The 25202-nt window shown below is 32.2% G+C and overlaps 1 protein-coding gene across 9 annotated transcripts in view; it reads right to left on the reverse strand.

Annotated features, from left to right (window-relative positions):
• Cln3 (CLN3 lysosomal/endosomal transmembrane protein, battenin) overlaps positions 1-25202 on the reverse strand; it is a 104937-nt gene that overhangs the window by 52641 nt on the left and 27094 nt on the right. The window contains exon 1 of one of the 9 annotated variants that reach the window (XM_075363388.1): positions 5742-5764. The exons of the other annotated variants lie outside the window; for them this stretch is intronic. The gene's annotated coding sequence lies outside the window, so the exon portion shown is untranslated. Of the gene's footprint in view, positions 1-5741; positions 5765-25202 lie in introns of those variants that run through there. 9 annotated transcript variants of the gene reach the window in all.

Genomic DNA, 25202 nt, shown 5'->3' on the forward strand with positions numbered 1-25202 from the left:
TTGTAGGTAAACTGACATAATCACAAGTCCTCAAAAAAAGTCATGCATAAAATAAATGAATAACAAGCATCCCATGCCAAGCTTATAAGGGTGAGTGAGGGATGCAGTAGTTTCCTATTGTCTTTGTCACTGATTCAAATACACAGTTACATATCAGCATGCCAAGCCTGATGAAATGCATGTGATGTTCAATCCTACAAGTGACATCACTCGACTTATGGCAGGGATCGAGTGTACCATTAACATCATTTATCTCAGAGAAAGCAACTCAGAGTGGTGCCTAACATACATTATGTACTTTACATGTGTCACAGCCATAAGAAAGACAGGGATGGATAAAGCAACAAATTAATGCATCCCTGTGGTAGCAAAGCAATATGTTATATTTATTGCTTCAACACAACAAGGAAACCTTTCCTCAGTACTAGGTTATATTCAGGTACAACTAGCAGAGATTTGTTAAAGAAAACATGGACGTAATCATTATTATGCACTATAATGTCAAAGAATTCACAAAAAATTATGAATTGCAATCAGTGAGTGTGAGATGTGATTAGAACTGAGTCATTCATTTAGATGAAAAAAGTAGGTTTAGTCATATTTAAAAGAATTATTTTACATTTTAAGCAAATAATTTGTAATTTTTTACAACAAATAATAAATAATCTTCATTCTTTAACACCTACAAGTTTTTTCTTTAAACATAATTATACATTATTAAATTTAATTTAAAATCTACAACTAATAATTGCTTTATAACTAAGTAAATAAAATAAGCATCATCAATTTTATCTTTAAAAAATTACATAAAATTTTCATGTTTCGTTATACTATAATTTATCCAAACGGCTTTTTGTTAAGAGCCTAAAACTCTTAATTAAGTTTTTTTAAAAATAATGATCCCAGAACAGGAATTAGTAATGTATATGATAAATTATCTAATCGATGATAAACTGGGCTCATCAGTTTATTATTTCCAAGCCTAGATGTTAATCTATGAACAAAGATGTCGTTACTTTTTTTTTATTCATATAATCTATGAAGTCATTCCAAGAGAGGTAGTGATCAACCATTACATCTAAGGATTTTAGTAGTGATAAATATTAAATATATATATACATCATTATCAATCACAAATAAAGTTTATTTACTTCTAACTCTTTAATAAAGGAGGAGGTTACCAACTTGACCTGAATGCATTTCTTTTTTATTAATGTTTGAGTCATACTCTACAATAAATGACAGATATTGATGACTTTTAAATTTTTATTTTGTAGAGTTCCTCTGACAGTCCTGTTATAAATTTTTACCAGGTAATGTAACTGAATGAGTTTTAAAACAAAATTAAATAATCTACACTGAAAATGAATTGAAAGATTTCAGTGAAAATGATGATCTGAAAATGTTCTTCATTTTTTTTTCTTGCCATTATTGCTTACTATTGGATTTTTGTAGCGAATGATATAAATAACCTGATGTCAGCATACATTTCAACTGTATAAATAATAAAGTATTTCTGTAATTTGAATTCAGAATATTTTAAACTAATGAAAATTAGTTCTGAATCTTTGATAAAAAAACTTACCATAGAAAAAATTATACATATTCCTGCATTTGAGAGCTTTAGCTCATGCTCTATAGAAATCTCTTACATTTCTCTGTACTCCTTTTATTATTTTTTTAAGAAGCAGGTTTTACCCTTTATTTTTCTGGCAAATGGCTTGTTTTCAAATGTCTAGTTACTGACAGCATTTTTTGCATGCCTTTTTTTACAAATAAAATACGGACAGGCTACAAAATGTAAAATAAATAAAAACAATTTCATGATTTCAAAACCCCTTTTTCAATTCCTTTTTAAATTTTGACTTTCTGAGTTTGTCATCAAATGAAGCATCAGTAAGTTTTTTGACTGTTTTTTATTCTTTTTAAGATCTAAATTTCTACCTTATTACTAGGAAGTTTGGAAGTAAATAACTATTTGAATTCATATATATATGTATATTAATAGGAGATTTGTTTTTAAAAACTTTTAGTTCTCTTATACATGCTAAAGTACTTTACTCATATTAATATTATAACCACTTATTAATCCAATTTGCGATATCTTTTTCCTTTTCAATCTCATTTTTATTGAAGTAATTAATAACAATTATTTTTTATTCTATTATAAAATACTATGTGAATGAAATATTTTTTCCTACTGTGGTTACATTGATTTTCAAGAGTTATAGCAAACAGTATAATACACACACGCGCACGCGCGCGCACACACAAAAATTAATATAAAAATCTAATAGATATTTATACACTGAATTTTTTTTGCGTGATTATGCATTTATAAGATGTCTCTTGAAATGCAATGTGACTTATTAATTTAGTTACTCATGAAGTAATTACAGGCTGACATAAAATTCCAGTTATCATTGTGTATTTTTTGAAACATGAATTTTGTAGTGCACAAGAAATATCTAATATGACTCCGATTTAAATTCGTAAGCTTCCGTATGAAAAATTATCACTACTGGTATCTTACAACAGTTTAATTACAAAAACTGATGAATCAAAAATATTAAGGTGATAATTTTTATAAGAAATTTTGATATATGAATCATATAGACAATGCATGTAAAAAAAGCCATCCAAAAATTTAGCATCCTTAATAGGCACAGTGGAGTAAAATAAGGTTGTAGAAAAGATGGGTAAATTTAAACAAATATTATATCATAAGATCTCTTATGTTGTACTGTGGTGAAGTAGTAGTAACTTCCCGAAGTAAAATTTTTAAATGCATTTTTAAAGAATCCAAGGTAAGCACTAGAATTAACAACAGGAGTTGTAAAAATTCCTTATAACAGTTATGTGCTATCACATTCTCTTGCCATAATAGCAATAATACAGTATAAGTTAATGAGGCTTCTACAAGCCTACACTTGAAGGCTGAGAAATGAAATCTTAAATTTTTTGAAAAAAATTAAAAAATCAAACTATCCATTAGACATGGCAGTTAAACGAGAACTGTCAGCTACAAAAATAGCTTTTGTCATTGCTGTAAAATCACAGTTTTAATTTTTCATTAATACCAGTTGTCTAAATCTAATACCAGGCTGTAGGCAAGGAAATAAACTACGAAGGTCAGATCGGTCGCAAAATAAAAACCCGCGCAAAAATTGGGTGAACCTTTGCACATGTGTTGCGCAGCATCTCCAGTATGGCCTTCAATCACGCCGCGTCACTTCGTTTAGTTCTGAAAACGCAGCTAGCACGTAAACATGTCTACAACAATAGCATCTCCCGCCAAGTGTGAAGTGCGTGTGGTAATTTGATTTCTTCAGGCTGAGGGGTGTAATGCAGCTGAAATTCATCGACGAATAAGTAATGTGTACGGTGACACTTCAATGTATGACAGCAAAGCGCAACAATGGTGCAGGAACTTTAAAGCAGGACGTACAGATGTTCATGATGCAGGTGGTCAGGGAAGGAAGCGAGTGTCAATCGATGATCTCGTTGAGCGAGTGGATGAGGCGATTCGAGAAAATCGTCGGTTCACAATTTCTGTATTGAGTGATTCGTTTCCTGAAATTTCAAGGTCAGCTCTCTACACCATTGTGAATTAGAGACGTCAGTACCGCAAACTGTGTGTGAGATGGGTTCCCAAGATGCTGTCCGACCATCACAAAACAATGAGAATGGACGCCTCCCTAACGTTTCTGCAGCGCTACCACAATGAAGGAAAAGATGTTTTGAACAAAATTGTCATAGCGGACGAGACATGGGTCCATTTCGAAACTGAAGAAACAAAAGAACAATCCAAACAGTGAATGCATTCTCATTCTCCCAGTAAACCAAAGAAGTTCAAGCGAACCTTCTCCAACAGAAAGTGTATGGCTACTGTGTTCTGGGACCGGAATGGAGTTCTCTTGGTGGAATTCATGGAACGTGGCACGACCATTACTGTGTGACTCTTCAACGTCTACGAAGGGCAATTCAGAATAAGCAGAGAGGAATGTTGTCATCAGGCATTGTCTTTCTCCATGACAATGCTCGGCCGCACACTGCAGCTGTAACAAAGAAGCTCCTGCAGCGTTTTCGTTGGGAAGTGTTTGATCAACCACCATACAGCCCAGACTTGGCTCCATCCGATTTTCATCTCTTTGCTCAGATAAAGCGCTGGCTAGGAGGACAACATTTTGGCACAGACATCGAGCTGCAGACCAGTGTAGAAACATGGCTGAAAACACAGGTGGCTCCATTCTATGACGAGGGTATTGGAAAGTTGGTACAACACTACGACAAGTGTCTAAATCGGAGTGGCGACTACGTAGAGAAATAGCGTAACTATGTAAGTACTTGTTACAAATAAAAAATTTTTTATTTTAACTGTGGTTTTAATTTTGTGACCGATCAGACCTTGAAAAGAAATAACCCTCGTATAATCAAGCGGTCCTAAAATAATTATATTTAAAAACTCTAATGCAATACTATGATAAAAACAAGAGGTTACATATTTGAACAGATGGTTCATTGTCTGACAGTAAAAATTGTATATTTCTAGTGTTTTATTATTATACCATCATGCTAGAAATAAAACAAAAGACTGTTTGATATACAGTTATTTGTAATTAAAACTACTGGAAAACTTTTAAATCTGCAGTATTTCATAAGGACTTTATCTTTGGTGACTCAAAGGCACCAAGGATAAAGTTTTTTATTATTGAGAGAACAAACATGTGTTCAAGAGAATATAGAATATGATAGCTGATTTGACAATGTCTGGGAAGATTAATAATATTTTTGTAGTGGATTCTTTGCTACAGCTGATAAAAGGTAATGAGGCATTGATTCTCTTGAAAAAAATGTGTACTAATTCTCCAGTGTGCAATGATAAGCTATCACATATTATCAATTAAAAAGTTAATCAGCATCAAAAGAGGTATAAATGATGAAAGATTAAGTAAAGTAGCAATGATAAGAAATGTAAATATCTGTTGTACCCCCGAGAAAAAATTCTGAATTTTCCAAAGAAGTCTATAGTTGTATTGTTTAGATTAGTCATCAGTTATGAACATTTTGCTAAGCATCTCCATTGGTTCAAAATCCTTCAGTTACCTAACTCTGTGTTATGAGGAAGAGATAAGGAAATAGATGAATGATATAAACAAAAAATCCTACCACAAATTAATGCATGAAGTGAACATAACACGCAAATATTGGAAGCTCTTTTGCTAATGTCTAAACGTCAAATATGTCTCATTAGTCAGTGAATACAATACTTATCTAAAGCTAACATATTAACTACTATACAATTAGTTATTATGTGTGATTGAGTTTGATGATAAATATCTCTGAACTGGACAATAAGAGTTTTACGAAGTACACATAAAAATTTAGTGTAAAATTTGATGTTAATTACCTTTGAAAATTACTTAGATTCTTTATTTGATTGATTCTTTAGGTGAATTTGAAAAAAGTCCATTTTTAGAGCTCTGATCCTGAAGGCCTTTATTTATGAAATGTATAACTAGACTGTTTCAAGTTTTGAAGTATTAAAAATCTTTAAATAAATACTTCATAGAATTTACAACTTATAATGACAAGTTGTAAAATATGTATAACTTGTAATGACTAGAACTCATTTAAATTTTAATTGAGATTCTACACATCTTGTACACTGGGGAACAGTTTTAATTATGCTATCCATTAAACATTAAACTGATCTGATTTACCCCAATAAAATTAATTACCTTAAATCAATAATACAAGGAATGCAGAAAGCAATGGTGACGCTGAAGGCAGCGCAGTAAACAGCACCAATATGAAGCCAAATACAACTAGTACAACTGCACAATGATGTCACCATTTCATAAGTACATTTACACAACACGTGAAATATACTTAAACTTATTAACTAATTTCATTATCAATTCATAATCTATTTATTAAAAAAAAATTGAGACATTATACTACCATCATTAGAAGTATAAACTTCAAGTATCAATAAACAATAATTAATACAATGTGGTAGAATGATTAAAATTACAAAAATACATGAGGCAAGATACAATGTGTCAGTATATATACTTGTATATTTAACAAAAAAATTAGTAAATATAAGGTTATTATAAGAAAAAAGCTCACTCAAGCTTCAATCTCCTACAAGCTATCTATTGAAATGGATTCCTAACAATAAAACAAAAAATCCATTATTTTATAGTCTATTGTTATAGTCATTATTTTATTTATAAAATAATGACTAAAAAGAATAATAAATAAATAAATTATTAAAAAAAAAAAAAAATTATTTATAAAATTTTAAAAAATTTAATTTTTTATAAATTATTTTTTTTTATAAATAGTTATTTTATTAAGAATCTTTTTATTGTTCTATCTATTAAAATAATGAAGAAAATGAGCATACTATCATTACATATATGTTAATAAGAGTAGGAAAATAAACAGTAAAATTATAATGAATAAAACCATTTTAATTAACTATTCTTTGGCTGTAATATTATTTTAAACCAGTTTATAAACAAAATTAAAGTCATTTTTAGAAAGACATTAATATAACTTATTTTGAAAATGTATGGAATTATACATTCATAAGATCTTTTAGGGATTATTATTTGGTTAATAATTTTAATTTAAAAAAGACCTTCTGGAAGAATAATTCTAAATACTTAAAAAGTGAATTGATTCTAAAAATTTTGGTTTTGTAATCTTTAATTTTAAAATGGCCCTGAGCAATAGGATAATAAAATACATTGACGGATGGATCAATTGAATTTTTCACCAAGCATCTCTTTTTCTTATATTTGATCCCTTTTTCCCCTAATCAGGTTCTCAGGGTAGAAAGATCTGAATCAACCAGGTACTACACGCTGAGGATGCCGGTATATGAAGGTTCAACAAGTGAATTCTTGGAATCTGGTAGGAGGACTGTCTATGTACAAACTCAGCGATTTAGTTTCCTCTCTGAGGCCGAACAACAAATCTAATGGCTGACATGTCAATCAAGTAAACAAAGCCAGACCTCCTAATCTGCAGTTCGAGTAACCAACAGTTTAAACATTTTTTTTTATTCTCTGACTTGTCTTATTTTAAACATTTTAAGCTGTTGTAATTAAGATTTTTCTTCATCTTACAAGAAAATGTCAAAACAACTCCTTTTTTTTTTATGGACTAGCATAACTTCTTTTATTTGATACCATATGACCAATATTAATTTAATTATGTTAAATTAAAACTAATAAATTATTTATTGAAAAGCAATCATATTAATGCTGTTAAATAAGTCAGTCTTAGTTAATCTTTCATTTAAATCAAGAAATTATTCTGTGAGAAAAGAGTAAATTTAAAAAAAAAGGAATAACTCCCATATGACATCTTTATTTCTTTTAAATTGAAATTAAATCGTAATCTTTTCCTTTCTTTTGACAGTTATAAAATTTAAAAATTATGAATGATTTTGAAGCCGTCCATAAAATAATACATGAATAAAAATACTTGTATCTGTAATTACTTCTACTAATATCTCTAATAACCAATTACATAATCATTTCAGAACAGTAAATGTGTAATTTTTTTTGTTTGTAATGTTAGGCTATTAATAATCAGACGTTTCTGAAAAAAATAATGATCATGGCTTTTTAAAAACCTACTAATTATCAGGAATCAAACCTGAGATTTTAGAAATCAATAAAACTAGCAATAGCATGCCAGTAAGGTGACAACTAATATTTTACACTGGAATAGTCAGTATCTAGCTGAATAGTAAATCAAGGGTAATACTGGCCTTTCCTTCAACTTAAATGAAAAAAAAATCCCTTTTTTCAAGTTCTCAGCTACCACTTTAAAAACATTAACTAGAGGGACTTAATGTTAATGCAATGTCAAATTCTTACTAAAACAGATTAATGACTCCTATAAAAATGATTATTCGAATTCAAACTAAGTTATCATGACTCATTTGGTGCAGGTACAAAATTATTTTTTTTTAAGTCAATGTCAAAAATATTGATCAGTGGTTTGCATATGATAAAGGTAAAGTCGATCACCTTTGGTTATAAGAACAAAAAAAAGGATAACAAAGCTCACGATGAGAACAAATATACTGAAAATGAAAATAAAGGTGAAGAGGTATGATATCCACCCATGACATTGCACAGTTCTGCACTGAAGGACATGGAATTTTCATTTATTATCTGGAGACCAAGGAAGAAGGTTTATCTTAGGACAAAATTATGTTACTTTATTGCATCACTATGAAAAAGAAAGAATCTTACACAAAGAAACAAAGGATATCAATTATTTTACACAAGTTTAATTGTAACTTGATACACATTCAACTCTTTATTTATAAAGCTTTTGTATAGTAATTTATTAACACTAAGAGATTAAGTGAAAAAATGTTTTCATTTTATCTATTTCTTATTGAATATTTATATTTCAGCACTTTTTTAATAAATTTAAATTTACTTAATAAATGTTATGTAATGTAATTAAAAATGTAACTATACATTTTTATATCTAAAACCGTTTACATAACAGTTATTTACATTACAGCAGCTGCTTGAGATTAAGTTGATTGCGTTTTTAAATTTTGCAGCGGCAGGAACAGAGTGTGATGAAGATGATATGAGAAAAACACTTAGATTGGGGCATATGATAAAAGTACATAAAAATTATCTTCAATAAAGGATCATAGGGTGAAAAATGGATTGAAGAGAAAGGATTAGGATGCTAATGGTAATAGGAAGAAAAGAACGATTGAAGAAACCACACTGGGACTGTGAAAAATGGAAGGAATGCAACTGAAACCTGTCGGAAGACAGATTCACTAAAGAAAAATCAATAAAAAAATTATTGAGCATATATTATTTAATAAAGAATTTGTGTTCCAGCTGTAGTAATCACCAACCTTAATGTTACAACAAAATATCCTAAAAATTTGAGAGTTATTTCACACATTAACATAATGGCCCACAGGTTATACAAATTTCCCAATATCCTCAACATAGACTTATACCCAAGGTTTGCTACAACCCTACTGAAATTTACGATGCAAATATTCCCACCAAAAATTAAAAAAGTAACCCGACAACAAATATAAGGTTTCTAAATGGATAACTTGTCCTATCCCCAGAATTACATGATGTGGAAGTGTCTGACTGAACTAAAACCCATTCAGCCAGATCTTTAATAGTGATAAAGTCAAGTAGTAGAAAGTGAGCATAAGAAATGTACAGTTAATGTGAATATTAATCGGCTATGAAGAGTAAATCTTTTTTTTTTATTATTATCTACGACCAACTTCATTCCAAATTTACATGTAAAATAAAGGATTTTCCACTGAATAAGCAACATTTCAGATTAAAATTAAAAAAATGTCAGTAGAACTTGTTGGATATACGACAAGCTTCAATTAATTTTATTGAGTAATGCTTAGAAAAAGATTCTAAGCATTTAAGCATTTTAAGCATTTCAATAAATGAATTAATGTACAATTTTTTTTTTTAATTTTTTTAAGAAAAACTTCCTTTTCTTGGTTAATAACAGAAGAATAAATCGATATTTATATTCAAATATCAATGTTTTAATTTAATCTGTAATATATTTTAACAATTTTTCCACTATTGCTTTTTACTTTTTGTGTGCCTGTTGAATACTTTGACACAAATAATCAAAATACAATAATGAAAACAAATTAATGATAATTTCAACAAGATGAGTGGCTTGGGGAAAGAGTAAATTCACTTTAATTATTCAAAAATAATAATTTTAATTAAAAATATATAAATAAATTTAAATAATAAATGTCATCAAAGAATTGAAAATGGAAAAAATAGTTAAAAAGAAAGTAAACTTTAAAGAAAGATTTCAAGACCTAAATGTAAAACTCAAAATATCTTATCATAAGTGAAGAAATTTACCAGAAATTAAAAAAATAAACAAACTCTATAAGAAAAATAAGATTAGGCTTTTACAAATACTTAAAAAGAGTGGAGGACAACAGATTAAAATAAATAATCTTAAATTATCTTTCTAAATTAAAAACTAAAAATAAAACTAGTTTCAAGACATTGAAAAAGATCCAAAGGAATTTTATATTAAAAAAGAAAATTTTTTGGACAAATATACTTTCTAAAATAGAATAAAAAAACCAAGAGTTTTCAGGAAAAACCAAGAGGAAAAAGAGGAAGAAAGTTCTTCACAAAATGAGAGACGATGTTAGTACTAGTTGGTCAGTACTAGCAAAAAACGAAACAATGCAAAGTAAAGTTTTTTTAATGCAATCCATAGATGGTCCATACGAAAAAAAAATCTAAATAATTGTTTCATAATCTACCAACAGACTGTAACAAAGGCAGAAAAATTAATTTTATTTCAACGTCTGGGATTTCTGCGAAAGTACACAAATGAAATACAAAAATTCAGTAAGTAAAAAAAAACATTTGAATTTTAATAAACGAATATGTTCTACCGCTAGGAGTATTAGGTTAAATTTCTTACTACTATTCTATTATTAAAAAAAAAAACCCCAACTGAAATAAAAGTAGCATTAACACAAGCCTTTATAGTACCAATGTGACGAAGTGTAGTGTTTTAGCTTGACGAGGAAGCAACACTTGTTCTGTTTGCATTGTGCCATACTGGGATAATTTGATAAAGAAAAGGGGTGCAATCACTTTTACTATAAGGAAACAGTTACATTATTCGGTACTTATCGGTTATACGGGACGCCTACGGAAATCTAATTGTTTTTTGCGTTTTACTTGTTCTAGTAAATTTGAGGCATTCTTATAGGAAATTCGTGTCTATTGGCCACCTAAATTGGTAAAATATATATAATTTGTATATTTAACGTTAATTAGACGAAGTTATCGAGCGTAGGTTATGTTGATATATAACCCACCGGGTTGGTCTATGGTGAACGCGTCTTCCCAAATCAGCTGATTTGGAAGTCGAGAGTTCCAGCGTTCAAGTCCTTGTAAAGTCAGTTATTTTTACACGGAATACTACATGGTGGATACTAGATTGTAAAAAAAGAGATTGTGTTCTTTCGTGGTTTTTTTTAATTTTATTTTTTTACCACTTGAAAGCAACCGGTAACCGCCTAGAAGACGTTACTTCGGTCGGTCCCAAGTGACGTGGCTGAAGACTAGCCCTTCCTTTGTGCAGCTTGAAGCTCATCTCCCGACGGGGTACCTCTTGAATCATTAAGACATCACGACATCCCTTCCGGTTGCCATGGTGACTCTCCCCAAGAGGGCTACCCTTCCCTTTCCAATCATTTAGTCTTCCCTTTCTCTTTCTTTTCTATGGTGGTTGGGTTTCGATTAACCACACATCTCAGGAACGGTCGAACTGAGACTGTATTATACTACACTTCATTTACATTCGTACATATCATCCTCTGAAGTAATATCTGAAAGGTCATTACCGAAGGCTAAACAAGAAAAAGAATGGTTATGTAGATATACGTGCGCGATTCGTCATTACACGGAATCAACATAAACTAATCAAACATAACCTACGCTCGCTAACCTTGTCTGATTAACGTCAAACATAAAAATCATACACAATAAGTTATACGTATATAAGTTTTACCGTGTCGAGTTGCGTACAAAGATTACGTATTAAAAAAAAACCAACTGGATTTCTGTAGGGGTCCCATATAACCGATAAGTACCCGTTATTCTTAATCATTACTATATACTGCCGATTAACAAAATTATTGTAATTAATGAAAATATTTACTTATCATGTAAAATCGATTTATATTCTCTAATGATATACCGGGTGGGCCGTATAAAACCGGTCTCCGTCGTCAGACACAAACTGTACCAGAAGATGGTTATGTTTGTCGCGCATGAGTATTAGTTGAAGGTCATCGACTAGCTCATAAGCCTTTCAGCCTTCCCCTCCCGTTCAGCGAATCTGTAGTGTTTGTGAGTTATGGTGAATTCAATTGAGCAGCGTGTTTTCATTGTCGAGGAATATGTTGGCACAACTTCAGTAAATTTGGTTCGTGAAAGTTTTCAAGCGATGTATCCTAGAAGTAATGTTCTGTAAAGTAACAATTCGAGATTTAGTGAAAAAGTGGCGAACTGCCGGCTCTGTTACCAATGTGGAAAGAGTGAATCAACTGTTTGAACTCCGGAACTTGTCGTTGATATAACGAATCGCAATGGAAGGAATCTTCACAAGTCAACACGACGATTAGTCCAACAAATAGTATCTCGAACACTGTGTCGACGTATACTTTACGGTTTACAAATGAAAGCCTATCGTGTATAAATTAAAACAACATAATACGGGTAAACGAGTAAATTACTTCCAATGGCTCTTACGGATTATTAGCGAAGAATTCCTTGATCTTTTTCTCTTCATTTCAACAGATGAAGCGCGGTTCCATTTATCAGGCTACATTAATTCTTCGAATAAGCAGCACTGGGCTAAACAAAACCCAAATGAAACCCAACAGAAACCACTCCGTGATTTAAAAATTGTTGTTTGGTGTGCAATTTCTAGAAGCCGGATCATCGAGCCCATATTCTTTGAGGAGACTGTTAATACCGACGTCTATTTACGACTGTGTGAAGAATTTACGCATAACTTGACTTGACCGGACGAACTTTCTTACGGATACTTCCAACAAGACGGAGTAACTTGCCGCACTTCCGATTGGTCTTCACCGAAATTTCAGAAGGATGGAACAATCAGTAACTCCTGAGATCGGGGTGCGACCACCCCGATGCGATCTCAAGACTTATCACCATGCGATTTTTACCCCTGGGCCTATCTGAAAGGAACAGTCTACAAGAACGACCCACGTACGTTGGAAGATTTGAAAGACAACCTACGTCAAGAGATTGCCAGGATTCCAATTGGAGAATTGCAGAAAGTTTTCCTGAAAATGATCTACCGCCCTGAACTTTGTTAAGCGACTGGTGGTGAGCATTTTCAACAGACTTTAATATCATATTGTAACATTAAAACATTACTTTTTTCAAAAACACTGTGATCGAGAATCAAAAAATGTAAGTAACTTAATATTACTTTTTGTTTTCCACTTTTATTTTCATTTTTTCATTTTTATTTCCCGGGGTTACTATTTTTTATTTTGATGAATTAATGAAAGCGCAAACAACTTCACAGTAATAACGACTAAAATGTTATACGTAGAATCAGCACTATCTAAAAATGAGACTGTAATTAAGTATTTAAATTAAGAAAAATTTGTAATAAAATTAATTACTTATCGTTTCTGAATATAAAAATTATTATTTTGTAATAGATAATCACATTAGAAATTATGAAATTGCGTTTAAAATTATCCGGTACAAAAAACGTTCAAAGGTCTGTTTATCGGGAGAAAATATACTATGTCAGCAGATTCATATAAATGAGTTTAGTTCACTGATTCCCACGATACGCCACTTGGCTGTGACACCTAATATTATGGTTATAATACACCAGCGTGAAGCTGCAGTGTGTTAAAATACAGTAAAGAAAGATAAATAAATAAGTTAAAATTTTTTTTTTGTCTTCAGTCATTTGACTGGTTTGATGCAGCTCTCCAAGATTCCTTATCTAGTGCCAGTCGTTTCATTTCGGTATACCCCCTACATCCTACATCCCTAACAATTTGTTTTACATATTCCAAACGTGGCCTGCCTACACAATTTTTTCCTTCTACCTGTCCCTCCAATATTAAAGCGACTATTCCAGGATGCCTTAATATGTGGCCTATAAGTATGTCTCTTCGTTTAGCTATATTTTTCCAAATGCTTCTTTCTTCATCTATTTGCCGCAACACCTCTTCATTTGTCACTTTATCCACCCATCTGATTTTTAACATTCTCCTATAGCACCACATTTCAAAAGCTTCAAATCTTTTCTTCTCAGATACTCCGATCGTCCAAGTTTCACTTCCATATAAAGCGACACTCCAAACATGCACTTTCAAAAATCTTTTCCTGACATTTAAATTAATTTTTGATGTAAACAAATTATAATTCTGACTGAAGGCTCGTTTCGCCTGTGCTATTCGGCATTTTATATCGCTCCTACTTCGTCCATCTTTAGTAATTCTATTTCCCAAATAACAAAATTCTTCTACCTCCATAATCTTTTCTCCTCCTATTTTCAGATTCAGTGGTTCATCTTTGTTATTTCTACTATATTTCATTACTTTCGTTTTGTTCTTGTTTATTTTCATGCGATAATGTTTAAAACAATTAAGTTAAACGTTTTAAGAGCGACCGAGCAAACAAATTAAATTAAATGGACATATAAATGATTATAAGCTGCCATATGTACGAGGAATATCTCTAAAGTAAAGAACGCTGAGAAATTTCTTTCCTTAAGGTTGGCGAACTTGTGTCGTTCATGGCCACGCTAGTAATGTATACACTTCATTTTTGTCTGTAAGTTGTCGCGTTGTAGTATTTTTGATCACGTGTGAATTATTACTTATAAAATGAATAGGAAAATCAACGTTGCCGCCGACTGTGAAATACGTAGGGTCATACATTTTTTAAACCATCAAAACGTTAAGTCGGCTGAAATTCAAAGGCAGTTGGTTGCTGTGTACGGTGATAATGTAATGAATGAATGAAAGAAACGTCCGAAAATGGTGTGAAAGGTTTAGAAATAACAGAATAAATGTGTATGATGAACGTTTGGGGAGGCACTCGATAATTACTGAGGACTTGTTGAAACGCGTCGATGATGAAATCAGAAAAGATCGACGCTCAACGATTTCCGACCTGGCCCTTCTTTTACCTGATGTTTCAAGAGCTATTATTGGTCGCATTGTTCATGATCATTTAGGCTTCAGAAAGGTTTGTGCACTTGGGTGCCGCACGTCTTAACGGAACGTCACAAAAATCCGAATGAAAATTTTGGTGAGCTGCACAGAAAAAGGTGATGAGTTTCTTAATTCAATTGTTACCGGCGATGAAACATGGATTTCGTATTACACGTCAGAGAGAAAACGGCAGTCAAGTGAATATTGTCATCCTCAGTCACCAACCAGACCAACAAAGGTCAAGCCGCAGCCACTTAGACGTAAACTGATGGCTACAGTCCTTTTGGATCGGTTTGGAATACTGCTGATCGGTTTCATGCCACGTGGAACGACTATAAATGCAGAAGCCTACTGCGAAACTCTACGTAAGTTACGGCGCGTCATTCAAAATAGGCGACGTGGGCGGCTGACCGACGGCGTCGCCCTGCTGCACGATCCACATGTTGTGGGACCAACAAGTTATTTACTGAGAACATTTGGATGGGAAATTCACCCACCATATAATCCGGACTTAGCTCCTGATTACCATTTGTTTGGGAAATTGAAAGAATTTTTGAGTGGTAAGTAATTCGCGGGTGACAATGAACTTAAAAATGTTGTTAATCAGTGGCTACATGGACTGGTGGCAGAAGAATACGACGAGGGTATATTGAAGCTGGTGTATGGCTACGATAAATGTCTTAATTCATGTGGCGATTATATAGAGAAGTAGTATAAGGTATGTAGTTTATGAGAAATAAATAATATCTATTAAGTTTTCGGAATAAATCTTTTTTACAATGAAACGGTCTTTACTTTAGAGAGAACCTGTCGTAGATATAAATTACCGACATAAATATTCTAAAAAAAAGAAAAGAAAAAAGGCAATATATCAACAAGACAATGTAAGGTTACAACTGACAATAATATGCAGTATTATTATTCACCCAAGGCGTTATTTTACATTAAATCCAGCGACTACTTTAAAAACATAAATAGAATTTTATATGTTAAAATACTACATGCATAAATTTCATAGCGTTTAAGAGATGATACACAATAAAATAGTCTATGGAACTGCGACGTCGCTCTACTTAACTACTGGTTAAACAAATCTAAAAAACTTAATGATGTGGAAAACTAGAAATACCATACCAATATCATGTCCCAATTAAAATACACGCTATATCCACGACTGCGCTCAAGAACTGCTCGATCAGTTCAACATTATGTCCGCGTCTCCTTTTCGGGCCTCATCAGGACGTAGTAAATTTTGACAAGCGCTTACGCCCTCCGTTCAGGAAGTCAGCTTGAAATAATATTTGGGATAAAATAAGGAAACTTCGAACTGTATATATAATATATAGTTTTGTGGTAAAAATTTATCAGTTGGGATATCATTTCTCTTTTCACGATATAATTGGCATTTAAAAAAAAACGTTAGATCGAAACGCTTCCTACAGATTATTTTCAAGCATTCCGCTGAACACAGAATTTTAATAAAATTTCAGAATGAAAATTATATCGATCTCATACGCAAATGGTTTCTGACACAACAGGAATAGTTACGTAAAATAAATATTATGACTGTATATAAAACTTTATAAAATATAATAATATAAGAATTTTCATAAGTTTTTTCGTATTATTTAAACATAAATCGTGATAATGTAGCCTTGAAAAGAAAAACACTTGCACTCGGTTACTTCTTCAACATATAGTATGTAAGATTAGTTATTGACCGAGGCTAGTGCACGATGAATCCGTAGTAATAGTTATAATTCATAAAATGATACGGCAAAAAAAAATTCAGTCTAAATTTTATAACATTGATAATAAAACGGCAAATAGAAACAAATTTTCAAGAATATTTATAAAAAAATTTAACTAGTTTCGCAATTCGAATACATGATTATTGTTGTCAGCAAATAAGAAATGCATTAATTAAACACAAATATAAAGAATAAAGAAAAAAACGAATAAACAGAAAACTAAAATTGAAGATGAATTATAAAAGTACAAACTATATTTATATAAAAAAAAAAAAAAACAACCGAAAACCAAATAAAACAATATGTTGTTACAACTTATTATTTTTTAATTAAACTGTTATTTACTTATTAGCTTAATTTTGGACTGTTTAACAATAGAAACGCGCATTTATTAAAGTTTTAAGTATTTTTTAAACGGTTCGTTAGCATTTACTATCTTTTTTTTTATTTTAAGACCGTTTACCGCAATTCTTTCTTTGTACAATAATACAGAGTGATTTTTTAGTCCTGCTACCCAATTTTATATGTAATTTAAGAAAGGGAAATTTAGGTGGAATAAAAAAATGTATTTGTTACTTACAAAAGAGATTTAATAAAAAGCTATTACTTACATAATTGTTAAAAGAATATGCTCAAAATGGCCACCCCTTCCGGTTATACACGCACGGACTCAGCATATTAGCAGAAACCTTTTTAAGAGTTCATCGGAAATATTCGTGATCAAGTCTGTAATTTTGACTTTAAGTTCATCAATAGTGTAAGAATTGTTTTTGAAGGCCTCGGACTTAATATAGCCCCACAAAAAGTAGTCAGGAGATGTGAGGTCTGGGGACCTTGGAGGCCATAAGCCCTCTCTTATTATTCGATCATCAAAGAACTCTTGCAGAAAATCCACGGTTTCTCGAGACGTGTGGCATGTAGCGCCGTCTTGCTGAAACCAGCAATACCGTTCTTGAGGTTCCAGGAGGGACACAAATTGGCGCACAATATTCCTGTATACTTCACCATTCACTGTCTGTTTGAAGAATATGGGTCCGACTATACGATGACGAGATATCGCACACTACACACCAATTTTTTCAGGATGCATAGATTTGTCTTGTAAAGCGTTAGGCTTTTCAACCGCCCAAATTCGACAGTTTTGACTGTTCACATAACCATCGAGATGGATCCAAGCTTCATCACTAAAGAACACTGTGTTTAAAAATTCAATTCCGTTATCACTTACGAGAGACCTAAACCGACGGCAATATTGCAATCTCTTGTTTAAATCTGGAGGCTGAAGCTCTTGGACTAATCGTACGCGATACGGATACAATTTCAGTTTTTTAGCAGCATTCTGAACACTTGAATATGACAAACCGACTTGCGTGGAAACCTTTCGTAAACGTTTCCGTGGAGAATTGAGCAATCTTGTTTTCACACTCTAAAACGTCATCTGTCAAGCGAGTTGGTCGACCACTACGTTTTCTGTCGCAAACACTATCTGTCTCTCGAAATCGGTTTGCTAGCCTAGAAATTGACTTTTTTTCTGGCGGAGGAACACCAACAAATTTAATTTGAAATGATTCTTTTACACTCGCGTACGATTTCGTAGCAAAATATTGTTCAAGGATGAAAACTCTTTGTTCTATGGTAAAAGACATTCTGTTCGTAACACGACCGGAAACGGCACAAAGGTTTACACAGCTCAAGGATAATCAACTCACACTGCCGTATCTATACCGGTTGAGTAGCGCTGCCAACTTCGTGTCATCAAACAAAATTTCCCTTTCTTAGAAAAAAATTACCAGACATTAACAATTGGGTAACAGAACTAAAAAATCACCTGTATTAGATAAACAATTCCAGGCAAAGGTAATTCAGTCAGTTTATGCTATCGAACTGGAGACTTCATTCATTCAAAGTAAAAATTTCGTACCTACGTGTCTCATAATTGTATAGGTTGTGGCGACCTAACATTAAGTTGTATGTATGCCCAAAAATCACACACACAGTCAAAAGAATAACAAGATCCATGCCAGGCTTACTAAAGAAAAGTGAGTTTCTCGTCTTCACCGAGCCAAATATACGGCGGTTGCATTATAGCTTGACAAGCTCACCGAAATACAGGTGATATTTAAGTCTAACAGTAACACCTTCATTATGTTTGGAAAGACTGGTTAAATATATATATAGTTTGTGTTTGTATTGGTTATTTTTCTAACATATTTAATTCTTTTGTTTTGTAATAATGAATTTTTTTCGTTAATGCCAAGTTAAAATCTGTCACATTTTGATATGTTTTGCTTTTAATAAACTTGGAAATTCCTACGTTTATATTCAGCTTCTGAGGACTTTATTCATACCATTTTACTCAGAATGAAATTCTGTACAAGTTTTGTTGAAAACTTTTATATCTAATCATAAAATAGTGTGTTTTTCAACCCCAGTATTTTGTTTTTTACCCCAGATTTATCAAAAACCAATAAAAATACAGTTCTGAAAGCTATTTTTTTCAATTTTTCAGGTTATATAAAACCAGTAAATTCACCCTTAATTTGGGCCCCAAAAATTACAGTCTGGCTTAATCTTACTGGAGGCGCAGAAATCAGGCTGAAATTTTTTGCCAGCCGACACTCACTGACGAAGCGTTTCCGAAACTATATTCATATGAACTTTCTTTTTTTTTTCGCCAGTATAACATGTCCTGAAAATTTGTTTCAGTCTTCAGTCTCCGAGATTAGTGCCACTTGTACCTCATGTGCTTTACTTGAGCTACATCCATTAACTTTTGACTATAAATATTAAATTATAGTGTACGTACGAAACACTATAAAACAAAGGTTTTAGAATAAGAGAAAAAATACAAATAACCGAGTCGTTTTAAGCTATCCCACCCGAAAAATCGTGTTACAGTCGAATTGCCGTTATTTACTTATCGGAGTATTTGTTAATTAATATTTATTTACACACACACACACGCACACACACACACACACACACACACAAGATTTATTTTCTAAATTAATTATGATTGTTTCACAATTGAAATGGTCATCTACTGATATATTTTAAATAAATCTTTTTGTAAACGGTTTCTAATTTAATAATCATTTAATAATAGCTCTTTGTAGATTTTAAAAAGGAACGTTGAAAATTAAAATTAAATCTTGGCGATTTTTTATCTTTTTTTGTACTTCAAAGTGCAATTCGTATTATCTTATTTCGTGATGAGTCTAAACCTGTACAATAAGCTATTTTCCAACGTAACACGACACAATCAGATTCCGAAATTCAGATTTTAGTATTAAAATTACAGCATAAAAATAATAATACTAATATTATTATGAAATTATATATAATTAAAAAATCTCACTTTCATACTAATAAATAAAAGGATAAGGGATTTTAAAAACTGCAAGTTTATATATGTTTTTAATACCTTTAAATATTAAACAGTACTGGCGTAGTGAAGAGAAATATGAAACCGAATTAAACAATATAAATTATATAATGAATTACATACGATTTTATATGTACGGCACGTTAATGAAGAAATGATTAGTGAAATTAAACTAATACTGTACACAGAATTGAAGAATACAAGGTTCTGTTGCATCAGAACAAAACCTTTTATACATACTAAACACGAAACAAAATATCTTCTAAGATTTTTCACGTTTGACCAATTGGTTTTTACGATTTTCACGTATCTTTTTAAAACGTAATTTGTTAAATAAATTTTCTGTTGAAATTAAATAAATTAAAGTATAATGTCTAGGTCTGAAATGCCGGAGCAATAACGGCTTTTATATAAAAAATAAAATATTTTTTAATCGACTTTAATGTTTTTTTCACGTTAAAATGAACAATAAATATTTTTTTAAATATAGTTACTTATAGACAAATTGCGCTAAGAATTTTTCTATTAATTAAGAATGGCTTTAGGCAACGAGACGAAGTCATTACAATTTACCTGTAAATGTATAGAACACGAAACCTATAACGATTGATTACCAGTTTGATTGGTAATGAAAATACCGATAAAAGAATGCAAGAAAATCGAGTAGCGAACATATATAAGATGACAGACTCTAGTGCTTACAAACACTATCGAAATAAAACAAAGGACTAGGCGACCAATTAACTTTTCAAACTTTCTTGGCGTAATCTTCTCAATTTTTAATCCTGAAAGAGCAGGGTTCAAATCCCAGTCAGATTTGCTATTTTATAAAAATTACATAATATATTCCCACGCAAAAAGTTTGAATTTATGTGCTGACTTAACGATAAAGTAATTCCCCTCTTTTGGAGGTAATTTAGAGTAAATGTTTGAAATTTACTTTCAGAGAATTTTTTATTTACACCCATCATTTGAACCTGATTTCAAGTTGACAATAAGCTTGGTAGATGTATGGAAAGCAAATAACTTACCCGTAGTCAGGTTTAGTCTAAGCTGGTTTACAGGGTAATTCTTAAACACATTTTTAGATATGTTAAAGTAAACATTTGGGTTAAATTTCAGATTTAGCCGAGTTCAGGGGAGGTCATTTTTTATAAGCACAAGAAGCACGACAATTATAACGATTTTTGCGAAATTACTTTTCACCTTTTACGGGTGAATGAGGAAATTCCCTTTTTAGTGACGATTGAATATCTAAGAGGTGTATCACTGACAAGTTAGTAAACCCTTTCGGTTTGAACCGAGTGAGCTATGAATCGACGGACAAGTTTATACTCCGTTATAAATAACACAACTGCGAGAAGAAACTCGCAGTTAACTAACACTTATATAATTTTACGAATTAAATAACGGAGTCAATAAACTGGCCATCTCGTGACTAAAATAATTAATAGTGTATGGGATTATAAAAGGACGAGTCCCCGGTTTTATTCCTGGCAGGGGTCTGGATTAAAAGAGTAAGGTCAAACTTCCTTTCAAGGCTTCTTGACAACAGAGAATAAAAACAGAAATAATAAAAGCATAAATAAGCGAGAAATTTATATAGTATTAGCTATCATTCATCTAGCAGCAAAATGTATTCAATATTATGCGGAGTTTTAATTTCGCTACTTCCATCGGATCTTTACAATTACAACGCAACAGTACCTATAGCCAACAGCAGACCTACTGTGTGCGTTACAATCACACAAGGAATAAGTAAAGAAATAATTGTAGGTATCAGTCGCACTGATACCTCTTACTTACTTTTTCTTAACAATTCATTTGTTACTGCAAAATCGTGTATAAACACTACATACTGTACATTCACGTAATTAAGTTTTTTTTATCTAAAATTTTTAACACTAAAATGAATAGGAAAGAAAGGAAAAACTTAACTCATCATACGGACTGATGTGAAGCTACAAGTCAAATTCCACCCTCAACGAATTTACTTCCTTCCAAACTTTAAGAAACAAAGCGTGCTCAAGAAGAGGGGGTCATTTAATTTTGCGTTGAAATTTAACGATACGATTCCCGCCTGGATAAACCAGGACGCGACTCAACCACACGAGCAATTTCTCCTTACAAATAAGGACTTAGCTACCTACTACTCCCGAATAAATAAAGCTACACTTAGTACCGGATTAAGCCTCTACCAGGCCTTAGACAATATTTAAATTTGGGACTCCATTTATATAAGTTCAGGACAACTTCAAACAAAGATTGAAGGGTAGTCGGTAAATTCCCTTTTCGGCATCAGAAAAAATGAAAAGACCACATTCTCATCTTTTTATTTGATTTAAAAAAAGTGTTCATGATTTTTTTTATTTGAAAAGTATTACTTATTTTTTATCTTTTAAAAAAATACACCATGTTAACCTCCAAGGTGAGCCATAGCCCCCCCCCCTCCCTTTGATCCGCCAGTGGCACTAATCCAATTATATTATTTTGTCAAATACAGGGTCCGGCATATAAACCTGACGATTTTTGAGGGATAATAATTAAACTGTGTTTTGTACTATTAAAACATTTAATATATCAAATTAAAGATCATTTTTTGCAATTTATAGTGAATTACTTACAAAAATTTTTTTTATTTTAATATTATGTCGTCCAAATGTTTTCCATTACTCCTCACACACTCACTTAACTTCATTCTAAAATTTGACATTGCTCGCTCAATCATCACTTGTGGAACCGCTTCAATTTCTCGTTGAATAGCCTCCTTGAGTTCTGCAATTGACTGTGGTCGACTACTGAAGACTTTATGTTTGAGATACCCCCACAGAAAAAAAAAGACAAACAGCCAGATCAGGTGAGCGCGCTAGCCAAGGAATGTCGCCAAATCGGGAAATGAAACGTTCAGGAAAGGTTTCTCGCAGAACATCCATTGCGATTCTCGCCGTATGGGCGGTGGCACCATCCTGTTGAAACCAAATTTCATGTCCTTGAAAGTCATTCGGTTTCGGTCGCAGAAATTCATTCGACATGTTTACGTATCGATGAGATGTTACTGTTACTCTGCGATTTAACTCCTCAAAAAAGTATGGGCCGATTATGCCGAATTTTAAAACCGCTCACCACACTGTAACATATTGACTGTGAAGTGGTTTTTCAAGAATTTGCCGTGGATTATGCGAAGCCCAAGAACGGTAATTTTTTATTCACAAATCCTTTTATCAGGATTTTTTATTCACAAATCCTGACAGATGAAAATGCGCCTCGTCACTTAAAAGAATAATGGCATCCTGGTGGACATTTTCGAGGATGACTTCGCAAGCTGCTTTGCGAGACGCCCAATCATTTGCATTAAGTTGCTGCACTAACATCATCTTATACGGATGGAATTTCAGGTCGGCATGAAGAATTCGTGGTACACTTCGATCAGAAATGGCTAGCGCAGCAGCATGTCTCGCTGCTGAACGTCGTGGGGACCGCGTAACAGCTAACCTTACAGCGTTAATGTTTTCAGGCGTTCTCACAGTCCGTTTTCGTCCTGTTAGTTTCATTTTTAAAGCAGACGATGTGTTCCTAAAATTCTTCACCCGCAACAATATTGTATTCCTACTAGGAACAGACGCGTGTCATTTTAAATTGAAATGTCTGCGAAATAAACGCTGTGTTACAATAACCGAGTCATTATTTTTAAAATAGGCTTCAATCATAAAAGCTCGATGTTCACCAGACCACGACGTACTGGCTACTGAAATAGCATGAATAGACCTGTCGATGTACAACAGTCCCGCCTTCTCATTGACAGTGGTGCCAACATAACAATTACTATAGAATCGTCAGATTTATAAGCCGGACCCTGTATTATGATGCGATTTAATTGTATTACTTAAAAATAGTAACATAATATTCTATATTATTAAAGATAAAATAAAAATACATATATATTTTTTTAATTTATTTATTTTTTCTGTACTGAAGCCGACCCCCTACGAATTACGGGCCCTAGACATTTTTATTATTCGTCTATTGAGTAATTCGGCCCTGCCTATACTAAATACCGTAAGACTTCTAGGATATCATACGATTTATTAACTCACTAAGGAAACCATTTGCAAGGCCTTGTTGAAACCAAATGGAAATTCGGAATTAATTTTTGAATTTTTCGTTCAAGTTTTTAAGGAGAAAACAAATACAAAAAACAACTTAAAAATATTGCTTTTCAGGAATTCATCATAAAACATAATTCGGAATTCCCACTTTAAAATAAGGTATTAATTATGATTCTTTAATAATTAGAAATACTTTTATTTTATTTGTTTCGCAGAATCTAAACATACGGTGAAATGACAAAAATAAATTAATATTATTTTATAGTCTCACACTAATTAAACGAAATATCTGTGATTTATAAAAAAAAAAAACAAAAAAAAACACAATCTTACTATTGCAAGCAATCCTAGTTTTTTTTTCCTTTTTTTCTTCAAATGCGATATAAAAATGTATATATTTCTGTCTTTTGGGTCCTGAGAAAAAGGTACTAACGTTAACATTAAATACAATAGGGACTTCCGTACTCTCCGTAAGTCCTCTCACAACAGAGATGCTGAAAGGCGAGAATAATTCTGATAGACGGCTTTTTGTATAAACCATTTTTACAACATTAACGGAAAAAAAACGTAGGGAAAAACATAAAACTTAAGTTTGTTCGATATTTCTTCTCACTATCCCATCCAAAGAAATCACAAGTAGCCTGCTTCACGTCCAATATTTTCTCGAAAAACTAATGACAAATATATAATTATTAGACAATATAAATATTTTATTACTAAATCGTAATTCATCACTAGTAAATTAATTCGTAATTCAATTAAAATTGAAATCATACGTAATTCAATCGTATTACTTCACAGTCGTATTGTACGGCCACTTTACAATGACACGACATGTAATAGACTGAGATAAACTGGATTCTATTTAGTATTTTATAAATTAAAAAAAGAGGCAGGTTTAGCCGATAGGCAGTTCAGCCATTAGCCTCGTTGTGCAGCAACCGGATAGGAAGTAGTCTCCGGGTCGACCCACTCCGTACTAAGTACTAATTCTGGTTCTACAAGTCCCGGTATCTTTAGCATCGGCCAAGGAGGATCGATCCTTCAGCAATAGAACCCAAAATCGGTTATAAGCTATCAAGGAAAACGGAAGGGTGGTGAGAAAGAAACTCCTCAGACGCAGTAATAAGAGATAAACGACTTCAACA

The sequence above is a fragment of the Lycorma delicatula genome, chromosome 4 (genome assembly GCF_047948215.1).
Source record: "Lycorma delicatula isolate Av1 chromosome 4, ASM4794821v1, whole genome shotgun sequence".
Lineage (NCBI taxonomy): Eukaryota > Metazoa > Arthropoda > Insecta > Hemiptera > Fulgoridae > Lycorma > Lycorma delicatula.